Source organism: Bacillus rossius, chromosome 3 (genome assembly GCF_032445375.1).
Source record: "Bacillus rossius redtenbacheri isolate Brsri chromosome 3, Brsri_v3, whole genome shotgun sequence".
Taxonomy (NCBI): domain Eukaryota; kingdom Metazoa; phylum Arthropoda; class Insecta; order Phasmatodea; family Bacillidae; genus Bacillus; species Bacillus rossius.
Genome location: NC_086332.1, coordinates 56,997,627 through 57,014,196, shown reverse-complemented (window position 1 = coordinate 57,014,196; position 16,570 = coordinate 56,997,627). Strand labels below are relative to the sequence as shown.

At 39.9% G+C, this 16,570-nt stretch overlaps 1 long non-coding RNA gene and 1 other non-coding gene across 3 annotated transcripts in view; one reads left to right on the top strand and one right to left on the bottom strand.

Annotated features, from left to right (window-relative positions):
* The window catches only part of LOC134531446 (uncharacterized), a 41,771-nt gene that overhangs the window by 10,777 nt on the left and 14,424 nt on the right, over nucleotides 1-16,570 (bottom strand). The window lies entirely within an intron of this gene.
* On the top strand, nucleotides 15,271-15,354 carry Trnal-cag (transfer RNA leucine (anticodon CAG)). Its single transcript has one exon. It is a non-coding gene; the product is annotated as a tRNA-Leu (tRNA).

Genomic DNA, 16,570 nt, shown 5'->3' with positions numbered 1-16,570 from the left:
GTTGTTTGTAATTGTTATCACTTGCCCGAGTTTTTACAGCAATTAATTCACACTTAGTAAATATCTCTTGATAATAATTGTGATACAACAAATGCAAGAGAGGCACATAGTTAAATTCACAGAGATAGCCCTTATATAATATTATGACGAAACAAATGAAGAAAATCAGCGTGGCGTGCGATACCCCAGCTTTTCGGCAAGCAGTTTTCTGAGATGTTTGCTCGCGTGCGAATAGCGTTCCTTCCCGGGGTCGTAACCCGGTTAATAGAGCGCGAGGCTGCAGTTGGGGCGCACGTGTGATCGACCCTAGTGCACGCTGCGTGGTTTACGTCGGGTAGCAAATAGCTCGGTCTCAGCAAGCTTCCATCTCTTTGACGCCGTACCAGCGGCTATTTTCATCGCGCTTCTCTGAAACATTTTGGCCAGAGGCTAGTTTTCGATTGGGTAGGACCTACCAAGAATTTACGGTAAGAATTAGTCGCACCCATGAGATATTGTTGCGAGGCTGCTAGAGACGAGACCGGCCCGACGCGTTGCCCTGCGGTATTCCTGGGGTCACCTCCCCCCCCCCCCCCTTCATCGAACTCCTGGAACGGACGCGACACAGGTACAATGACTATTCATTATCGCGACCACTACCCCCTCCCCCTTCCTTGGCGCTTTCGCATTGTGCCCGGAGATTCTCTGTGTCTCTCGAGGACTTGCCACGTTCCCAGAGCCCAGTCAGCGTGAAGTGACGTAACTAGGTAGGAATTTTTTTTTCCCGGTGATTCGAGTGTTAAGTAGGGGATTCTGATGAGGCGACACTTCGAAGAGCTATGAGAACCTTTTCAGAGTGCGGATGAGAGGTGTGTAAACGGGAAGGATGACCTGCGAGGGTGAGTGACCCCTTGGCGAGCGATAGCGGGCGACGTTTTCGTATGCCGGGGACTGAAGCACCCGGGACGGTGTTGCGTGTGCGGCAGACGGGTATTGAGTAATACGAGGCAGTGTGTTTCGACTGAAGTGGGCCACTGAGAGAGAGCCATTGTCGAGCCGAGCTCCTGTTGTAAATACACACTTATGAAAGTGAGATTAGTTTCTGGATGGACTTTTAGATTACTGTATTTTAAGAAGTTAATAGCGTAATTATCAAATAACCCTGTATTTAATAAATGAGGTTGTCATTCTGTATCTTTTTCCCCGTAACAATATGATTATGTATGTGCATCCAAATGATTATCGAGAACAAGTAGTGTACGACAATCATAAATAACTTACTACCTGTGTATATATAGTCAGACGCGACTAATTCGTACTATTAATTACTAAGTGCCAAAACAATTGTATAATAGCCTTTAGTGATTAGTAAATGTCTTTATTCAAATATATTACTGTCTACGAAACATCGAAATTGATTCTCGTGCACGTAATTATAAGCTCACGATTATATCAACGTCTCTTGAAATTTCATTGAGCATGAATTTAGCTTTTAATGTTTTAACATTTCAGGCACTGTAAACATATTAAATCTAGCCTGTTAGCTACTTTATGTATTGTTTATGTATATGGGTACTGTCATCGGTCCGGAAGTTGCTCTATTCTAAACATCGCCGAGGTACATCCGTGAAGAATCAAGCACGACGACATAATAATACCACTTATCCAGTCAAATAAACACCTAGAATTAATGATCACTTACTAGTAACAAAGGGGACGTGGTCGTAACTTAGAAACACATAACATATAAACACATATATAAGATATAATTCTCTATGTTATGCATATTCTAAATTGTGTGGTTCCAATTGTACTTAGTGGTGTGTTTCGAAGCTATGGCAGTTTTAAGTTGAGTGTTATTAATTTGTATCTAATGGTTCTAATTGTTTATAAGGTGTGTTTTTCGTATTTATAATGTTTCTAAGTTGTTATCGTTCTAACTTACGCCTATATCAATTCTAAGTGTTGTTTTCTCCGATGATTCCAACTTTATTACTCCAAGTTATTTGTGGATCGCATATCAAGGGTATTTAAAGTAAATAAATGTCAAAGTTGCTAATAATAAGTATTATTTTAATTTGCCAAGGTGTATCTTCTCCACTATCTTGGTTTTAATTTAGTGCATATTCAATCATTGAAAAAGCGATGAATTTGTGTTATTGCTAAGTAATATGAAGTGCCTGGCGAAAATCTAAATAAAGCAAGAAGAAGCTGGGAGGTTCACACAGCCCAACACTTCAGTCCTGCTAGGGTTGATGAATGAATGGAGTGTGGCGTGACACTGATCGATCCAGGCGGCGATAACGAGGGGTCGATGGCAGCCGGCGGGGCCCGATGGACAGGGGCAAGGCGCGGCTCCTTTGTCGGGGCGTCGCGCGGTGGGGGCGGGGGAAACCCACCCCTCCCCTTCATTTGTCGCTGTCAGGACCGTGCTTCACGTGAAGCCGAACTGCTGAGGGATGCGCCCACCTCCGCTGATACGTGCGTGCACTCCGCCCAACATGGTCTAACACATTACCAAGTTTCTAGGCCGACTAAGTAATAAAACCCCTTTAAAGCTTCAATACTGGAGGTTGTACGTCGTCTGGTGCTCCTGACGGGCTCCGAGGTTCTGGAATTCCGGAACTTAAGTCTGTATCGCTCTTAGATTGTAGTACAGAGCAAATAGTAGGGCCTACCCATTGTTGCCAGATTGAAACTACCAGACTCGTTACTTTTTTCTGCATTCTTTCGGAAAATTTTTTGTTGATTTTTCTAAGGCTATAAAATAGTGTCTTTTGATAGGTTTATTGCACTTGTAAACATTCTGAAAGAAAAATATTACTTCTCAAACCTTTTTTTATTTTAAGTACCTATAGGAAAAACTATTTCTAGCAGTCGGTTACTATTAATACAAAACATTTAATTAATTATGTACTATGGTAAAAACAATATTATTCAAATTCAATTATTTATAATTTTTTGTCATAAACGGTTTAAACAGAGATGGTGTCTTCCAGTTTACATTTTCGTTAATGTATGAATTGAATATTACCAGATGATGCTATTGATGAAACACAATAAGATGTATTTCCATATTTCTCATTCGAAATTTAACTTAAAAATATTTTCTAGTACATTTAAAGTTTAATCATTACATTATTAATATGGGTCTAAAACTGATAAGGTCATTGGGGTGAATCTGACAACAGAGCCAACTAAAACAAGGAAAGCGCTAATGGCAGAAATCGTGTATTGGAAAGAGAAAGTAAATGCCCAATAAAATGCTCAGAGAAAACTAAGTATGAGACACGCTATAGTAGTGATGATAGCGGCAGCTTTGCTGCGACGAGACTTCTACATTAAACAGAATTTCTGAGCTCTCTCTGCGCGCAAAGGCAGGAGTCACGTGACTATTCTAAAACATCAATATAAGTGCTGAATTTTACTTGAGGCTGACCTTGTGGATCGCCCTTACGAGTGAGCTGGAGCTCAAGCGATTGAAGCGCTGACGTCATCTGGCTGGCGAGTTAACAAATAGTTCATGTGTGGTCTACCTAATAAATTAGTGCAAGTGCGAGGCAATTGTAAATACGGAAGAACAAGTATACTTCCTGGTAGCTGAAGAGCTGTATATATATAGATTATTATTCATGTTTTAATAATCGTAATACACACACACACATATATATATATACACATATATATATATACACACACACACACACATATATATATATATATATATATATAGAGAGAGAGAGAGAGAGAGTTACGATTATTAAAACATGAATAATAATCTTCGTGGGAAAACTACTGGGTTCGTAAATGGATAGCCCAATTAAAGATTTTACTACACAGTTTTATCGATTGCCAATACTTACACCACTAACAAATAATCTTCTAAAAAAGCCTAATAATCAATTACACTTAAAAATGTATATTCCCCAGTCACTCGGTTTTCACACACCGCACACCTCGCTGGGAAGCACCTCTGGCGCAACTCACGCCGCAGCACCCATCGTGGACCTCCGTCGTCGCACTCCGCCGCCGTCGCACTTCCCTTCACCGAGGAACTTCGCTCGGGACTCTCGCCGCACCCGCGGCACTCTCGCCATCCAACTATCGCCGAGAAACTCGCTCACCGAGGAACTCCTCGCCCAGGAACACCGCCGCACCCGCGACACTATCGCGCAGACTCTCTCGCCCCGGAACTCCGCCGCATTCGTGGCACTATCGCCCGTACTATCGTCCCGGAACTCCGCCGCACCCGCGGCACTATCGTCGCGGGTAAACTCTCCTCGGAAGCCGGCGTCCCGGGCTTATATAGGCCCAGGCGCCACCTCTAGAAGTGACGAGCGCGGCTGAGGCCAGTCGCGTCATTCCGCGCTGACCCGACGCCAGATTTATCGAGAAAGGCGTCGGGAGCTCGCGCGACCGCAGGCGGAATTCCCACAGCTGCCAGGTGTCAGGTTAACGGCGCCGAAGCAGAGCGCCGCGCGGGGAGCGGAGAGGAGGAGAGAGGGGAAGCGGCGACCCTTGTAATCTACCAGGCGCGCGCGGCACGTCACACGTTGCGGCGGCCACGTGACGTCAGAGGCTGTGCGGGGCCACCAGCCAGCTCCGAACCTGCGAGCGCCGCGGCCCTGCTTACGTTTCATAACATTATATACCTATAGGTAATAAAGTAAATATTGAAGTCCGTCATGTAATCATGCAGTTAGGAATTGAGACGGAATTATCGTGTAATGGGACGTTTCTTCCAACACGTTACCTTACCAGAGGTACCATCATGGATTTCTTTTAATACCTCTGCCACTAGACTCTTTGGAAGGAGTAGCTTGCATGGTAACTACTTTTCCATTTGGACTCTCCCATGCCTTCATTAGTAGGCCATTCACAATTCTCAAGGAATACCACTGTGCCCATTAAGTTTTCACAGCCCTTCTGTCATTGGAGATCTCATGCCATATTGGACGCCCAGTACCACGCTCTAGCAAGCTTATAATGGGTGCCGGGACAGGATCTTGCCGTTGCGCTGCTTTCAAGCTAGCATTATCCAATTTTTCTTCCCGTTAGTTATCGTTCTATACACTTCGTCCATGTGTCGGTCACCATACCTCAGCTCAAGGGCCTCTACTAATACTCTATAGTCTTTCTGGTCTGTAACTGGTATGGTCTACAGCAGCTCTAGTGGAGATCCTCGCAGGGCCAAGACCAGTGCCGTAGCCCTTTCTTCCTCGTCCCAACCATTCACTTCAGCAGCTGCCTCGAACTGTCGCCTGTAGACAGCCCACGATGATGGCCATCAAAGGTGAGTGGCTTGAATTTTGGGTGACCAGTTCCGCCTTCCAACTTCACGTCTCCGGAATAACTACTCCGTTTTGGAGCAGATGTAGCTTCCTTGGTCATCCGACGGCACCCTTCAGTTATAGCTGCTACTAGCTGTTCGGTTGCCTGTTCAAGTTGAATTAACTGCTGTTCCTGAATGAAAGTTGCTGTTCTTTTTGTACGAGTTGCTGTTTTTGTTGTGCAAGGTGCTGCTCCAAACTCTGCACTTTACCCTCCAACTGAGTGCTGGTTTCATCGATTTTATTCTTTATTTCTTCTTGGTTCTTCTTGATGTCCTCTATCTCGGTCTTTATAGCATTTTTCAGCTTTTCTTGGCTGTTCTTCTACATTTATTCTTGGCCATTCTTCATTTCTTCTTGCCAATTCTTCATCTATAATTAGCCATTCTTCATTTCCTCCTGACCCTTCTTCAATTCCTCTATTTTATAATTCATTTCGGGCAAGATGGTCATTACATTCTTAAGCTGGTCGGCAGCTATCTTTCTTGTCCAAATGCACTACCAGTCTGTCACTATCTCTACTGCCCTACGATATACAGTGTAATTTGACCTAAAAGGTAACCTAAACTTATACTGAAAACTAACACTAACTTTACTACAACTACACTCAAACTAACTACAGTTTCTAACACTAATTTTAATACCAAAAAATTTTAATTCTATTTTTTTAATCTATATTAACCATTCGTAAATTATTTACTTAGGGCTATCCTACTTCTAACACCAAAATGTTACGATTTATAAGGTGGGGAGAACTGGGCTCGTAAGGGATAGCGCAATTAGTTTTTTCACATTTTTATTGATTACTAATATTTACATTAATAATAAATAATTGTACTTAAAAATGTCCTATCTAAAATCACTGGCACTTGAAAATAGTTATCCTCAAGTCATTCAATGTCTGTCCAGTTCCACAGTTCGCACTCCTCAGTGGAGCTAGGCTCAACAGTGGTTCGCCCCTTACCTCGCGCCTGTCCACACACACAGTCTCGCGCCACTCAGTCGCCGCACTCTCACGATCCAGCCGAACTCCGCGTCGCGCCACTCTTAGGGAGGTCTCTCTACCTCTTCGTCGATGCCGCACTTCCCTTCGCTCAGAACTGCCGTAGAGGCCGGCGTCGCTGCTTAAGTAGAGTGTGGTACCCTTCTCGAACTTGGGAAGGCAGCTGTGACAAGTCGCATCATCCCGGGCCGACCTGACGCCCGAACAGTCAAGAAGGGCGGGGTCCATTAACGCCAATCCGCGCAGCGGCCCGCGGACTTCCCAAGGCCGCTCAGTGATAGATAACGGCGCCGAGGCAATACGATGCGTGGGGTGCGGTGGGGATTGGGGGGTAGCGACGACCCTTGTAATCCGGCCAGGCGCGCGTGGCATGTCTTACGTCAGTGGAGGCCACGTGATACGCGAATGACGCCAGTGGCCTGGCAGAGCCGCCAGCCATCTCCGAACCTGGCGCGTGTCGCGGTCCTGTTTGCCTTCGTAACAATATAAACAGTTCTGAACTCCTGTCAAAATGCCACCCTACTCTGCCCTCATTGGCTGCTGTGCCGTGCGCGCGCCACAGAGAAGAAATATATTAATTTCCTTCCATGTGCACACGAACGTACTAAGTAATCATTAGGTTCTAAAACATGTTTTAGGGTGGGCCGCGAACTTTGCTGTCATTCCAGCGTCAACGGGTCCATCTAGTCAGGGGTGTATTATTTTACTGAGGCGGGATGATAGGTGCGACGCTTCCCGGTGCTTCCAGTGCGGTGTCGCCTCTAAGCGCAGGGCTGTGGACTGGTATACGCAGTCTTCTCGTTGTGCACAGGCCAACTGTGAAATTTGAGTAGTAACCATAACATTATATGATACTAGCTGAAGTACCCGGCGTTGACCGGGCTAAACACATCATAAGGAACATCACTGCCGAGTTTCAAGTCTGTAGGACATACACTTGATTTTAAAGTCCCATTGATTGCACAATCTCGATGCAACAAGGCTACGCATCAGCAAAAACGGGACGCCAATCGTCAGCTTCATTTTGTGGTAAAGCTGTTAACCCCTAGACAAGACGGGACGGACGCACCAAACGATAGCGCGTTACAAATTCAAGGTAACGCAATCTATTGACGAAGTTATAAACTAAATTTTCATTGGCACCTTTAGTTCGCTAGCAGATGCGAGCTTCACTAAGCAGATGGGTTTCACCAAGGTGATAGGCCTATATAGGAAATTGCTAGACCGTGTGGCGGACACAAAGAAATGACACAAACTCAACTGTTTGTGTGTATATGACCTCCCTTCTATCTCATCTTGGAGGGTTTCATAATTATATGTAGTCTATTACATTCTCTGGCCCATACACTATCTAACTTATATGAGAAAAAAAAATTATGTCCATCAGTTGCTACGTGAAAGGACAGACAAACACACTTTCGCATTTATAATATTTGTAGGGATTGCAAGTATCATGAGTGCTTTCAAGAATCTCTACCGTGTTTTTCACGCATAAAAAATATTCTGAAAACTCGGGTAATAATTTATTTTCACTCTTCTAAAAATTCATGTTAAAAATGAAATACGAAAAAAAAAACCACTCTTACGCCCTCGACGTATTCTTAATGATTTTCTTAAACAGACCCCACTCGGATATCTTCAGCAGTTTATAAATAGCGTGGTTTCTTCTGAAGCGGTGCACACCGTGTGTGTGCGTAGGTGCCTTAACGGCCCTCGCAGTCCGAGTGCTTTGCCGAGCTTTGAACCGCGGGCCCACGACGAGCCCAAGGCGACGGAATGCCGGCATTCGCCTCTGTTAATAATAACCCCGGAGAATTTAAATTATATTTGGGGTTTAAAGAAAACTCTTATTAGACCTTTTTTTACTGCAATTAAACTAAGAAGGGGTATCTCTCGGGACTCGAAACCATGCTAAGTTGATTGCAAATTTAATTACTGCACGTACCTGCGGGGAATGGCTGGAATGTTAGAGAAGTAGTTGCGGGAGTTGCCCAGGTTTGTTGGTTAGCTGATATTCCGCTAAAAAATTTGATATAGCAGTCTAATAAACCCCAACCTTACCCTCACAATCTACTTACTTTGTAGAGTTGCTATATAATGATAGCAGAAGAAAAATGCCTTGAAAGTTGATTGTAAAGTATAGAAGGTAGTAGGCCTACCTGAACCTGGTTTACGTTTCTTGGGAATACAAATTTCCGGTTACTTCAATGGTCTCCTGTGAAGTCGGGCTAACCAACAACCATGCAGTGAAATTTTGAGTAATTTAGGTCCGGTTTTCTTGGCTTAGTGAGTTTTTGTCCTACATTTTTTTTTAAATTTGGGTTATTTATCTCAACCTTCGGTCTGATATACATATAGCTAATAACGTCCAACGACTTGTGAATTAGTAACGGTTTGATCTCGACACTAATATTGTCTATAAAGAGAGAAAGTAATTTTTTTTTTGTTTGCAACAATTAAACTTGAAAACTAATGGACACATTAAAAGAATTATTTAACAAAGTTTATTTATTTGAGATGGACTTATGGTATGTTTTAGACCATTAAAAACATTTTTCATAAGAAACAGCTGCATTTGTAATAAAAAAGGAAGAAAATCGACCACATTACCTGTGTTACAGATAAAAATATTTCACGGTGTAATGAATCCCCTGTGTGTTTCCTCATTCCCGTGCTTGAAATGCTGTTCTGTATCCAGACTGTTCAATGACAGCAAGCCAAGAGGACACAGCGAAGAACAGCGACACTTACAGACACACACACGCACACACACGCACACACACACGCATACACACACAATTTTCACACGCGGATCGTCTAATGGAATATTTATACGTTGGACACTTGACATTAATTATGGTATCAGTTTCTTGATTACGATTAAAAAAGAAAACTTGTTCGAAACTTTTGATCTGCCCACGCAAATCTGGGCACCACATCTACACTGTTAAAAATTTTCACATTCAGTTTACGAAGAACCCTGGTTACAAATTATTCAGGGATCTTCGTAAATTTACGGCTATCTTCGTGTATTTACGGACACTTCACTTACTTTGAACATGAGTCCAAAAGAAAATGATTGGTAAATTAACATAACATTTGAAAACTGGTTAAATCTACAGCAGAAACAATCTTCTTTTGTCCAACTGTGTTTTCACCTTTGTTTAGAACGAAACGTACAACTCGGAAGTTGAAATGCGGTGTAGTTTGTACGAAGATTCAGTTATTTGCAATGACGAAGAACTCTTCGTTTATTTGAGTTGAATTCTTCTTTGAAAAGTCCGTAAATTTACTGAACTTTATAACAGTGTATTTAACTATAAGTCCAAAACTAAGCTCAATTTATTTTTGAGTCATGAACTAAAAAACAAATTATCTTCACTGCTAGCTGTGCCAAAATATTTTAAAAAAAATCCGAGGTGACAGGAATTGTCTATGTACACATGTAGGTACTTTCTTCGTTCAGCGGGAGGCCTTCCCAAGCTCGCTTCATCCCAGCCAATGTTCTCGCATTCAAATTATTATTTATTAAGGGGGAGAAATAGGAACGGAAAGACGCCATACTGGTTGCAACAGTTTTTACACCGTAACAATATTTTTATGGTTTGGTATTTAAACTTGTCCTTTGTAAAGGCACGGGTAACTCATAAAAGAGATTTTCAGAGGTCACTGTCTATTGACAGTACTATTACAGTTGAAGTCATTCCCACAAACGAATTGAATACTTAACTATCTGTAGCAGCCAGCCTGTACAACTTCTAGGACCAATAATAATAATTATTATACATTATGTTTTAACAAATCCAAATTTCAAAAATAAAACGATATAAAATTGTTATGATTTGAAAACAGTTCCTATATCTTCCCCTCAAAGAAACGTTTTCGCTGTAACATTTGGGATATGGAAAAAAAAAATTAAATTAATAATAACACTTTGTCACTACCGAACATAATTGTTTTTAGTAAACATTTATCAGCTGCATAATATTTCTGAAGTGAAGTTTTATGTCAAGTATCAATTATTATTTTCTTGAGAACATCGCAAATATTAATTACATAAGTTTTTAATGAACAGTAAAAAATAAAAACACGTAGTGATCTCCGCTCGACTCCAAGATGACTGCGATCTGTTACACTGTTGATTGGCAGCTGACACTTCTAAATTATTTATGTTTGTTATGAAACTACTCATTAGGTGACTATATCTCATTACAAAACACGCCATTAACCAATGGCTGTTTGCGAGAGTACTAGACAGTAAAAAAAATTAAGAACTTGGCATCAAAAAATGCTATCACATAATTGTTTTTTGTTTTCGATTTGTAGCAATTATGTTTGTTGGGGCGTTCTCCGGTTATTGCGCTACGAAAGGTTATCATAAAGGCGATCACTTACAAGCTTAATTAAAATGTAACTACCAACGAAAAGAGAGCAGCTTTTGCAATGATGTCGTTCTGTATTTGGGAAGGGTGTCTGTACGGTCCGAGCAGAAAAAAGAAACTAGGTATGTAAACTCATATCGCTAACTCAATTGGTATAAAAAATGTATATTTTTCATATATGTAAATTCAAGGCTATTTTTTCTTAAATAGTTAATTTCAATAATAATAGAAAACCCGTATACCATTTTCTTATTTTATTGGTTTATTTTTTCTTTAAAATGTATATTATGTAATTAAAAGTAGAATGAGATACCAGCAAAATTAGTGTCTCTTCATTTTTTTTCCCCACACAATAACATGTCTCAAAATTCTACATTTCTATACACTAGTTAAAATTTCATAACTCGCAAACTAATATCGTAATCAATAAGTGAAATTCATAAAAAAATTATTTTGATGGCTAAAACAGTAAGGTAATGTAGGTTAGCTATTAATAGCAAACGGTCGCACTAAATGTTTGACAGGAATATACGTGCCTATAGGTAGGCATCTAAACTGTCCTAAACAAATGACGCGCACCGTAGACTCGAATTAGAAATATAAATACGACTGTGACTGTTAACCATCTGTCGAATTTACGTGGCTCACCTAGATCGAAGTTGGAAGGATCAAAAAAGCTCACCATTGTGTCACTGATGGTGAATAGCTTATCGGTCCATAGGCTTGTATCTGTACAGTTTGAGGTTGAATTCCACCCACAAACTTTGGCTGCAATTTCATCACGCAATTATTTTTTTTACTTTTTAGTGCATATTAATTTGTTTTGAAATAGTTTTTTTTAAGTCGGTATTTTTTTGTTAAAATTTGTGTTTATGTTGTGATGAACCTACAGCCGAAGCTTGGCGGTCAAATCCGTCGATGATTAGACAAACTTCGATGCTCTTTACACGCCTCTGACGTCTCTGAATCAGTTAGGGCCTGTACGTAGACAAGGAGAAGAAGTGTGACCCGCCAAAGCATGTGACATTATTTATTTATAAAAAGGCTTTATTATATATAAGCAGTTCGAGTTTATCCTGGGGGGGGGAATCTTCTAAATAAATACTGATAAATTCAATAATTTTGAGGATCATATATTATTTTTTATACGAGTCTGAGAGCACGACATTTTTGTAACTAATCCACGGGCCTGACACATGAAAAATACTAAACTTCTTCCAACATTATTATATGTGGCATGGAGTAAAGAAATTAAATGTAATTATCTCAGAGGTGCCCACCCCCCCCCCCCAAACACTATGACTCACCCCCGTAACCTAATGATGCGCCCCCCCCCCCCCCCCGAAATTCTTTATGCCATTTTCTCAATGATTTACTTAATTATTTTATAATATTATACTTTTTTAGTATTATATTTTATCACATTTTGCATTAATTAAAACTGATTTTCTAATAATAATTTTGGTCATATCAGGTAATATTTCCATCCTGAACCGACAGATGCCAAACTGCTTTTGTTGAGGAAAGTGCGGGGTTGCCAATTTGATTTACAAGATCCCTTTCAATAATCAAAGCACCAGAAACGTATTTTCACAATAGAAGCTATAATTATGTAAATAATATATACATTTTTTTCGTCTTTTAACCCCCCCCCCCCCCCCTGAAATTTTAATGACGCAGTCTGCGTCGTTACCCCCCCCTTGTGGGCACCCCTGATTATCTTAAAAATATTGTACAGAATTTACAGAAAAATTTAAATATAATACCTAATAACAACCATGAATCAATACATTGCAAAAAATATTAATACAATAGTTTCAATTGTTCTGCGTTAATATTAAGTATGCTTCCGAACAGTGTTTGCTGATAACTTATTATACACGTGTGCCAACAAAGATGGCTTATAAAAGACAGTTTATCTGTTGATATATATTTTTTTTGTTGGAAGATTCTTTATGCGGGCCGTACGAAACGATTTCTTGGACTGGATGTGGCTCGCGGGCGGCCAGTTGGATACTAATGACCTAAATAATCGTGGCTCTAGTTATGGTGTTGTTTTCTAGCACCGTGCCCTAGGGTCTTGGGGGGCGTCAAACACTAGGTTTTTTTTTTTACTCGAAGTCTCTTTTTGACTGTTAACTCTAGGGACGCCCTTGTGCGTTTAACATGCCGGAAACAGTGTGGCGGATGGCCGTTTTACTCGAGGGGGCAAGGTGCTCTCAGGTCACTCATGTTATGCCCTTCATGCTCCTTCTCTCGAGGAAGAGTTGCGAGGGCAAGTCGTCTGCTGGTTGTTTTGGCGCGATCTTCTACTTCTGTGTTGTTCGTCATGTCCAGTGTACTGTGATTTTTAGGACCGTGAATAACTTATGTGTCATGATACAAATAATAATGATATTTTGAATAAAGTATTTAAAAAAAACATTTATTTCATTACTACATGTAATGTGAGTATTTGACTATCTTATGTTAAAACAACATACAACATAATTTTATTCAGCTCTCATAATTTGTGGCACGATATTAGGTATTACCAACGTAGTTTCACCTTCAGACGAATATTAATTCGCATTCGCAAAAACCTTTATATCTTAACATGTTACTTATTATTGGTATTTTCACACCAATGCTAATATTAAACAGGTTGCTATTAGACAGCCCATCTATAGTATGTTAACTCTTAAAATTCTTTCCAGTGTTTTGAAATGCCATAGGTGTCCTTCGAAAATGTTGCATCGTGTTCGCAATGCAGCGCAGCTATCTTCGAAGCATCGAGTGAGTAAACATAGCTAAGGCTATTTATTACCGAGTATCGTAAATATAATTGAACTGGGAGTTATTCCCATTTTAAATTATGGTGCATGAATGTGAACCCAAATTAGCTATAAAATTATATGAGCAATCTTGTACTTGTTAATTCTTCCGACAGAAACATCACGAACAATTTTAATGAAAAATACAGAATTGCAAATATCGGGCACAAAATGTCATCTACTCGAACAAGTTCATTTTCTTACCAGTTTTTTCAATAGCACACCAATACGTTTGGTACGTCCCCCGATATTCACGAAACAGATTATATACGAGTTAATGGTGCCATACGTGGGACCGCAATCGGGACGTATTTGTCGAAAAAGTGACCTCTGCGCATGCGCGGAATTTAGGCAACAGATAGCTCACAAATAAGATACCGAAATTCCTTTCCTAAAAATAAGGGACTGGCCGTGTCCTATCGTGCACTATGAACACGGTTAGGGTACAGGTGTACCATATTTAACACCTATACCCTTATTTTTATTTCTTGGAATTATGGCATAGCCCCCTAAGTGTAGGTCCTCCCGTCTAACAGACTAATTTTAAATTGATGTTTTTCCCTCGAGGCATTGCCTATATGTTGAAGTTCAACATTCCTACTTTTTTTTTTTAAATTTAGGCTTCCCACATGGCTAAATTACAGCGCGGCACTGACGGTGACATAAACGCCCTCTTGAGTAAACAATGCTAATGCTCGTGGTTTATCTTTTTTACTATTCCGCAAACAGGTAGTAAATTCTGCGTGTCCTCCGCGAAATTTATAACAGTGCAGACGAAAACTCGTGTTCCGTTTTTGAATTACCAAATGAGCCAGTAAAATAAACTTAGCTTTGTGTCTAATCCTAAGACTGGTGGTAACAGAATTAGCAAGTTCAGAGAACTGTCCAACGAAAAAGTTCTCCTTTCACGGCGGTCTGTGATTTTGAAATTATAATCCATCGATTCTCCTGGCTTTGACAATTCAATAGTTCCATAAATCATCAATTTGCAAAGAAACACTGGTTAGTAATTATCCAGGGATGTTCGTAAAATATGCAGGAATCATCGTAAATTAAGGGCACTGATTTCACTTGTTTTAAACATGAACTCGCAAAATTAAACTTGCAGTACATATTAACAAAACCTCAACGAAGTTGTTCAAGTCGCAGCAAAACACCCTTCACCATCCCACGAGCCTGGTTTAGCCTGTTTACGACCAAGTTAGAACTCGAAGATGGACCCCAGAGTAGATTCTACGAAGCTACAGATGTCTGAGTTAAAGAAAGAACCCGTCGTTAATTTGAGGGGCATTCATATACATACATACATACATACACATACATACATACATGCATACATCATACATACATACATACATACATACATACATACATACATACATACATACATACATACATGTGTGTCTACCTCGGAGGTGCAATGCACTAAATGTCACAAAATATAAATTGTTTAGAAGAGCATCCCCAACTTTTCCTTTAATTACTTAGATATTTACATATTACGGGAAAAAAAATTACAATTTCGGGATCAAAATCAATTCGAAGTTTAATTTAAAGTTTACCTATTATTATTACTAAAAATTGGATATGGTGCACTATGCTTGTACTTTATTGAAAACCTTTCTTTATGATTAATTTTGGATATTGTGATGAATACAACTAAAAAAAAAAAGCGAAACCGGTGGTTCGAATTGTGTTAAAAATGTGTTTTAACCTATATGACACAACATGCTTGTTTGAGTTATAGTTACAATTATTTCAACGTCAGGATGGCCGAGCGGTCTAAGGCGCTGCGTTCAGGTCGCAGTCCACTTCTGTGGGCGTGGGTTCGAATCCCACTTCTGACAATTTTTTTGCATGTCGTTACAATACTCCATCAAGATACTTCGATCAGTTTAGAAGGCGATGATTATCGGAATGTATGTTTACACCATTGAACTCTTCTATACACCCTCAACATTGCGCGATAAAGTCAACTCTGTTCGTCTGATTCCTCGATGATTGACGGCTGTTATTTCAACGTTCTCCCGAATGCCGGTTAGAGACCAAACGTGTATAGGCGACAGACGATTTGTTTCTTCAAAATATGACGGTTTCATACTAAAGCGTCTACAGCCAGGTCAAAAGTATCTGTGGCAAGGGGGGGGGGGGAGGTGGAGAATAGGTTTTTGGAAAATTTTTCTTTATGAAAGTTTTTTCTATACAAATCAAGTCTCTTGTCATAGAACAACTATGTTTGCAGCTTCGTTACCCTGTCACAGTCTAGTAAACTATCTAAAATAACAGTTTATGTAGTTAAAATATAAACTATTTATCACTACTTATTGATTTAATAAACCAAGGAACTAGGAATTTACACCAACTAGTATTTTCAAGGTATCGCCTTTTTTTTCAAGTTCAATCAAAATGTAAGTTCTTACAATGCTGTCTGAAACTACAAAGAACTTACCGTTTATTTCTAGTGCATTCTTCGTTTAAAGTCTGTATGTTAGCTTTCATACTGTGATTTCTAAAGGCTGTGATACACAGATACAAACATTAATGCAAGAATATCTACACAGAGATGTAGCAGTAAGCACTTACACAACACAACACAAGCAAAGCGATCGGGCTACAATGAACATTAACTAAAACCCGTTCCTTTGTTTATTCTGGTTGTTTTAGCTTACAAGAAATAGATGCTGCAGTAGTTTTTTGTTGGGCTATGTAATCAAAAGAGAAAATTATTAGTATTTACACAATAAAATATAAAATAGCGGCGAAATTTCAAATTTAAAAGCGGGATTTTTTTTCTGTTATTTATAACGTAATTTAATGTAATGTAACGTAACCTGATAGTGGGAGCAAATTACACAAAATAAAAAACATATTAATTACAATCTAGTCAAAACAAGCATTTGTTGAAAATTTACTAAATAAAGTTATCAAATGACAACGTAGTAGTACTTTCAGGGCTTCTTACTGGCCGAAAACGTAGCATGGTTTAGCTCAGTATTAAGTAAGAACGAACGCCTAGTCACTGGTGTATTTGTGTTGGTGAGGCGAAATGATAAGTGCGAATCT